At 42.2% G+C, this 7,105-nt stretch overlaps 1 long non-coding RNA gene across 1 annotated transcript in view; it reads right to left on the bottom strand.

Annotated features, from left to right (window-relative positions):
• Positions 1-1,601: 1,601 nt before the first annotated feature.
• Positions 1,602-7,105, bottom strand: part of LOC116077575 — a 6,233-nt gene continuing 729 nt past the window's right edge. Inside the window, exon 2 of the long non-coding RNA XR_004113276.1 lies at positions 1,602-2,669. This is a non-coding gene — a long non-coding RNA (uncharacterized LOC116077575). The remainder of the gene's footprint in view (positions 2,670-7,105) is intronic.

Below are 7,105 nucleotides of genomic sequence, written 5' to 3'. Positions count from 1 at the left end.
TTCTTCTCAGTAAGGAGCACAAGGCAAGCCTACGAACACATACCTTTAGTTATGTGGTTTGCTGTACAAGTTGGGTATAGAGTTTTTCTTCTCTGCTTTCTGTGAATGAGAATTCTGGGAAAGCTATGACTACAGAGGTTGGTTAACTAGAACTTCAATGATGTGGAGAAGCTGCAATGCTGTACGACCACACCCAAATCACCTTGGGCCACCTTTAGACCCCTTAATAGACATGTATTCCCTGCCTCTGTGCATCACCTAACATCTTTGTAGCTACCAGGCACATCCTTTGGAATGAAGGCGCCAACCGATAGTTCCCACAAACCAAAAGAATACACATCCCATCAAAGTGCATGTGAGGCCTAGGGCAGAGTTTCCCCCACTTTACTGTAACCCTTCTCTACCCAAGGAACATACCAAAGTATTTATAAATGCCCCGGCCCTCGGGGCAGTCGAACGGGGACTGGGGGACCACCTGGAAGAGAACAAAGGGACAAGAAACACAAAGAACAGACAGCAAGTGAAGAAGTCTGATCAAGCTGACAAATTTCAATTTTTTCCACCCCAGTTATATACTCATAGAAGCAGGATAGGGTGTGAGGGGAGGGAGTAGGGTCACTTTGTCTCTGAGGAGTGCGGGTGTTCTCAAGGCCAGGATATTGGCTAGGTAAGAAGTTCGTTAGGGAGAACAGAACAGAATAGGTTGCTAGGTACTTGTCCATGAGATCCATAGCTGTTTGTTCCCAACTGGGCTGGTAGCTAGGCACCTGTCCGCAAGATCTATAGATAGTTGTTCTCATAACAAAATGGATTGCTAGATACCTAACTGCAAAATCTATAGCAGTTATTCTCATAATAAAATGGGTTGCTAGATACCTAACAGTAGGATTTATAGCTACTTGTTCTCATCCACTGAGGCAGCTAATTTTCAACTGGGTTAGTACTTTCCCATGGAGGCCAAGACTTTGTGCCAGTAAGCACTTATGGCTGGCAGAGCACTTAATGTTCAAACAAGGTTGCTCCCAACATATACAAGTGTGTTGACTTATCATTTTGTTTTGTAATTATAAAACTTTCACGTAACTGCTCCCTCACTGGGATGTGGCACTTGGAGAGTCCTGAACCTGTGTCCCATGTAGTTCCTCATATTCAAGTCCTGAATTAACTCTCTCTCTTGTTTCTTCAAAGTGTATCTTACTTAGGATTTCTAACACTGCATTGAAACACCAACACCAAAAAGCGAGTTGGGGAGGAAAGGGTTTATTCAGCTTACACTTCCACATTGCTGCTCATCCTCACAGAATGTCAGGAACCTGGAGGCAGGCGCTGAGGCAGAGGCATGGAGAGGTGTTGCTTACTGCCTTGCTCTACAGAACTGGCTCAGCCTGCTTCTTCTTCTTCTTTTTTTTTTTTTTTTTTTTTTATAGAACCCAGGATCACCAGCCCAGGGATGGCCACCACTCCCTGCAGGCTTGGGCACAGCCTCATCTTCTGAAGGGATTTTCTTACCTGAGGTTCCCCTCTCAGATGACTTTAGCTTGTGTGAAGTCGACATAAAACCAGCCAGGATATGGTGAAAGCTGATTCTTTTTCGTCATTTCAAAGGACTATTGTTTTTCCCTTCAATAATTTAAATGTGTTGCTCCATTCTTGTCTTGCTTTTGTGGTTCCTGAACAGTCTGATGTAGTTGTTCTCAGTGTTAGCACGATTTTCTCCGATTTTCATATTTTCTTCATGTCTTTGATATTCTGCTGTCTGCACATGTGCTGTCGGGGGGTTTCCTCAAGGTGTCCGATTCCTTGGACCTGGAGTTACAGGTAATTGTGAGCTACTGGACATAGGCGCTGGGAGAAAGCTTAGGAGCTGTGTGTTTGTAGTTACTGTTTGAAAATTCTCACGGGTATTTCACGTTCCTCTCTCTTCCTCTTCAGGTGCTTTGGTTGTTTTACAGCTTTGGTAGTAGTCCCTTAGCTCTTGGATATTGTTCCTTTTGTTGTTTTTTTTTAGTGAGTATTTCATGAGAAGTATGTGCGGCAGGCACATGCCACTGAGCCCAGAGCTGCCATGTCCTTCTTATTCTTCCATTCCGTACTTTTCCTTTGGGGAGTCTGATAATGACAGCTTCTTAACATTATTCTTTTCTCAACTGGGTCCAATCTATTAAAGAACTAAACACATTTTAAAATTTTTATTTTTTATTTTTTCTGTTTCAAGACAGGGTGTCACTATGTATCCTAGGCTGTCCTCAAAATCATAATCTTTCTACTTTAGTCTTCCAATTCCTGGTGTTGCCATATCTGGCCCCTCATTGCTTTCATCTGGAGTTGGAGAGATGACTAAGCAGTTATATTTAAAAATTAAAAATACATTTTTAAAATGTTTTCATCTATATGTTTACCTTACTCATACGTAATGTTTTAATGTTATCCCCTTAGCATGTTAACCAATTATTTTAAACTTCCAGTCTGATAGGTCCATAGGCTCCTCTGTATTTGAATCTGTTTCTGATGTTCACACTGTCTTCAAGCTGTGTTCTTGGTTATAGCTTGCTTTCAGACTTGTTTTGTGGAAAGCCAGGTATCTATGGGTTGGAAGAGTAGGCGTAAGGAGCTGAGTACGCTGCCTTCAGTGGGAGCTTCCTCTTTGTTCACTGGTCTAGAGATTGGTGCTGAAAGGAAAGGCATTTAAAGGTTAATGGTACCATCATAAAGTGAGTCTTCTACAGTCAATATAATCTACCACATGATTTACAAATCAAATTGAAGATAAGAAAATAATCTATTTTGATTAGGCAAGCTCAAAGGGTTTTGAAACAGAAAAAGTGGTAAAAGGTTAGGGGGTGAAAGTTTATGTACACAATCAATCTCAGGTTCATGTCTCTTTATTAAGATCCCTGTCCTAAACTGGGTGTGTGTTGGTGCACACCTTTAGTCCCAGGACTCAGAGACAGAAGCAGGCAGATTTCTGTGAGTTCCAGGCCAGCCTGGTCTACAGAGTGAGTTTGACCCTATCTTGACCAAATTTAAATACGCTCTTCTCCTGACAAGCACCCATCCATGTCAAGGCTAGTTTGACACACCAGAGAGCTCAGAGTTCAATTCACAGAAGCACTAGCACAGGCCAGAGTTCAGATGCTTTCTTTATAATGATTGTGCCTCCAAAGTACAGAGCCTACAATTCCAGACATAAAACACACTACTCTTTTAGCGATGCAGCGGCAAACTGAGGTAGAAGAGCAGCCAATGGGTCCATAAATAGTAAACAAACTGGGCCTCTAAACCAACTCAGGTGACACATATTTTATGTTAGACTGATGGTCTCACATTCACTCCTGAAAATTAAAATTGCAACAATCTCTGCAGTGTAGAGACAGTTACAGTGTATACACTATGACTGGTCCTAAGGAAGGGCCCAGGAATGTTACTCATTCATAAATATAGGACATTCACTTCATTATTTTTTCAAAAGAGAAGCACTTACCAAAGCAAAATAAGAGAGAAGCAATTCAGTGTCTACTCATTGGGAAGCAGCAAACAGGTGACACAAGAAACCGATAGACATAATTATGAATATCCACATCCTTAACAAATAGATGGGGAAGGACGTCACAAAAACATCATGTATGACCTTACATCTATAAATAACAGAAGCTATGCTAGGATAAAATGTACTAAAAGGTTTCAATTTATGCATGAGAGGAGACATTTTAGTTTTTATATTTTATGTATTTTCTTCAAATGTCTATGTTCACACAAAATTTTATTAAATTTTTATTAAATTTTATTTAATTTTTAATTAAAATGTTGTTAGTGAATCTGAGCGATTGCTGTGTAGAGCAGCATGAAACTCATGAGTGGGCAAACAGTGAGCTCCTCCACGATGCTGATGCTAATGGAGCTTAGAGCCTACGCTTAGGGAGTTGCTTTGTATGTTTTGTCAAAGTTAAGAAAAAACACAAAATCCCAGCAGACCACTAGAGACTACAGTCTTAGTTAAACGTTATTTCCCCTGGTACAATGTTTGCTGGAGAAGAGCCAGTATGAATAGTTAATAGTTCGCAGCTTCATCTCCAAATAGAGAGTGCTGAAATTCCAGCTTGAGATTAATCAAACACTGTTCTGTGCCCATCACTAAAAAGAAAAATGAAGTACGTACGCTGTGTGCCTGTCTACACAGGACAGCGATTCAGGAGGATTCAGCGAGCCCAGGGCTTCAAGGCAGGAGGAAGGAAGGGGACCAGACAGAAAGAAAAAAGGAAAGGGAGAGAATATCAATTAAAGAAAAATTCTTTTTAAGCTACAAAGTGGCATTGTCAAGAGGACAAGATAAGAAACTATACCCTGGCACCCCCAAAATCTGTGTGTACCCAAGAAAACTCTTCTGGCAGTTGCAATTCAAACTACAATTTGGAAATTGATTGGCTCATGAAATTATGCTTGCAGAAAAATATGCTCCAAGCTTGTTTATTCAGTACAATATTACTAAGACATTGACTCTGAGTTCTGTTTTCTTCTGAATCAACTTGATTCTCAGGGACTCAGTTTCCATTGGTTGTCAAAAAATAAGCCATAGCATGCTCTGCACTTCAAGCCTCTTTCCTGAGAATCCTAACAAAGTTCCAAGAAGAGCTTCCTTCTGGTCAGGTTCGGGCCACCAGCCCATGGCTGAAGTAATTGCTGTACTCAGGGAACTCCTAAAGAGGCTCTGAGGGGGACCCGGCTCACTGTGGGAGGCGCCATTCTCCTGTGTGCTATAAAAAGGCGGTCTGAGCAAGCCACGAGGAACAAGCCGGTAAGCAACATTCCTTCATGGCCTCTACATCAGTTTCTGCCTCTAGCTTCCTGCCTTGTTTGAGTTCGTGTCCTGACTTTCCTCACTGATGGACTGCAATGTGGAAGTGTAAGCTGAAATAAACCCTTCCCTCCCCAAGTTGCCTTTGGTCACAGTGTTTTATCACTGTAATAAAAATCCCAAGACAATTGATTTCTCCAATAAGGAAAAATATTCAAGAGACAATGAAGAGTCAATCTTTCAGTGATTATGCACAATATTCTGTTTCTTTGTTCTCTGGGACAAGGTCTAACTATGTATCATTGGCTGCCCTGGAACTCTCCATGTAAACCAGGCTGGCCTTGAACTCACAGAGCCCTGCCCCCCTCTGCCTTCGGAGTGCTGGGGTTAGAGGTGTGCACCACCATGGTGGTGTTTTCTCAAGGAAACCTTCAGTTTCATTCTCAGGAAGAAAACAGCTTGTTGCCACTCTGACCAACTTGCCTTAGATAACACGAATTACTGCTCTAGTTCACACTAGAATTCTATGACTTATACTTCTTAGTTCACAGCACAATACATGCCTCAATTTATCTTATATAACTCATGCTCATTCAATGCTTATTAACTCGAGTTTAAAATTGGTCACTCTCAGATCAGATTTAAAAGAAAAAGATAACCAAGCACACTCCTAAGGTGAACTTTGAGCTAATTTAAACATTGCTACACAGTGCTAGATATGAACATTTGGCAGCCGGCTGATTTGTTTTGTAACATGAGATCCCTGCTCCTCTTCTACTTTCTCAGCTGCAGTCCACCAGCTTCAACCCCGAAGCCTTCAGACAGAATGCTGTGCTGTTTGTTTTGACTTGCTTTCGCAAGGGTAGGATGGCCTTGTCAACTGTCCTGTCTTGCTTCACCAAGAAGCACCTCAGATAAGCCTCAACTCAAGGGCCATGGTGAAAGCTACAGAATTGAGAAAGTTAGCTAGACACTCTAGACAAAGGACACAGAGTGACAAGAAGCCCTGGATGAGGAAATGTGTCCAAGTGCTCAGTGAACAGCAGAGAAGCCGCTCAGGCTAAAACTCATTACGTGGGCAAGAGCTACTGGAGAAGGCACATCCAGAGGCCAGAGCTTTATAGGGCTTACAGAGGGCTATGCATTGCATTTTGTTCTCTGTGTGACAGGAACCTGCTGGAGAGTTTTGAGGGAGGGACTGACTAATAAAGGCCATCGTACATTCTGAAAGTGTCAGTGACAGCTGAATGGGAACTAGTCAAACCCACCCAGGAAAGAGAAACCCACCCAGTTACTTCACACAGGAGGGATTTCAGGAGTAAGAATCATCAGAAGGAAGAATGGGGAGGGTAGGTCTCAAAGATCAAAAAACTGCTCCAGTGAATCTCAGCTGGAACTCAAGGCGGTACTGCCCACTTCTGTGCCATTTCGAGACACTGTGACTGCCATCCTCTAGGACTAGGGGCCACCTTGTCCAAGAAATTCCTAGAGACAGGAACACGCTTATCTCTCCTTCCATGACAGAAATGCCAGCTCGTGCCACACTACTGAATCCATGGAGAAACAGAAATTTTTAGTTTCCTGGAAGTTCTCCTTTCCTTCCTTCATCCTTCCTTCCTCTAGTAGAACTTCCATGGAGGTCAAGGAGGCAGGAGATCCTATCTGGGGCCCTGGAATACAGAGTATAAAATGGTAAGTACAGAGCAAAGAAGTAACAGATCCATAGTCTCCAACCAGTCAAGGAAAGAGCCCATCAGGATGCTATTCCTATATATAGTAGATAAATATTATGGTTCAAACCATTATTGGATTCAACATATATTCTGAAGATAAATTCAAAGAGAAACACTGTAGGAAGTATGAGTTGTTTGGTGAATAATCAAAAATTCTAAGGAAATTAACTATAAGATGTCCATTATAAGTGTAAATAGAGACTGGCATTTAAATGTGTCCTTGGGAGTCCGAGGGAAGATTGGGTGAGAGCCTTCTCTGCTCAGTGCTGGTAGAATCAGATGAGTGACTGAGCAGAGAGAACTTAGTCCCAGACATTTGAACACTTTAATAGATCAGAAAATCCAGAGAAGCAAAACCTAGTGAACGCCAAGGGAGGGAAACGGAAATGTTTCCAGAAGAGATGGGAAGGACAACACTAAGTGACCGCAATTAGTGAGCAGCCCCAGATGGGTACGGATGCCAACCTTTGCTAATTAGTCTGGAGAGGAAATCTGGAGAAACCTCGGATAATACGCTGTAGAGAGGACTGAAAATCAGTGTGGGCTATGACAATGCTTGTGCTTGTGTGTGTGTGTGTGT

This window comes from Mastomys coucha, unplaced genomic scaffold (genome assembly GCF_008632895.1).
Source record: "Mastomys coucha isolate ucsf_1 unplaced genomic scaffold, UCSF_Mcou_1 pScaffold5, whole genome shotgun sequence".
NCBI classification, from domain to species: domain Eukaryota; kingdom Metazoa; phylum Chordata; class Mammalia; order Rodentia; family Muridae; genus Mastomys; species Mastomys coucha.
This window is presented reverse-complemented; position numbering and strand designations above follow the sequence as displayed.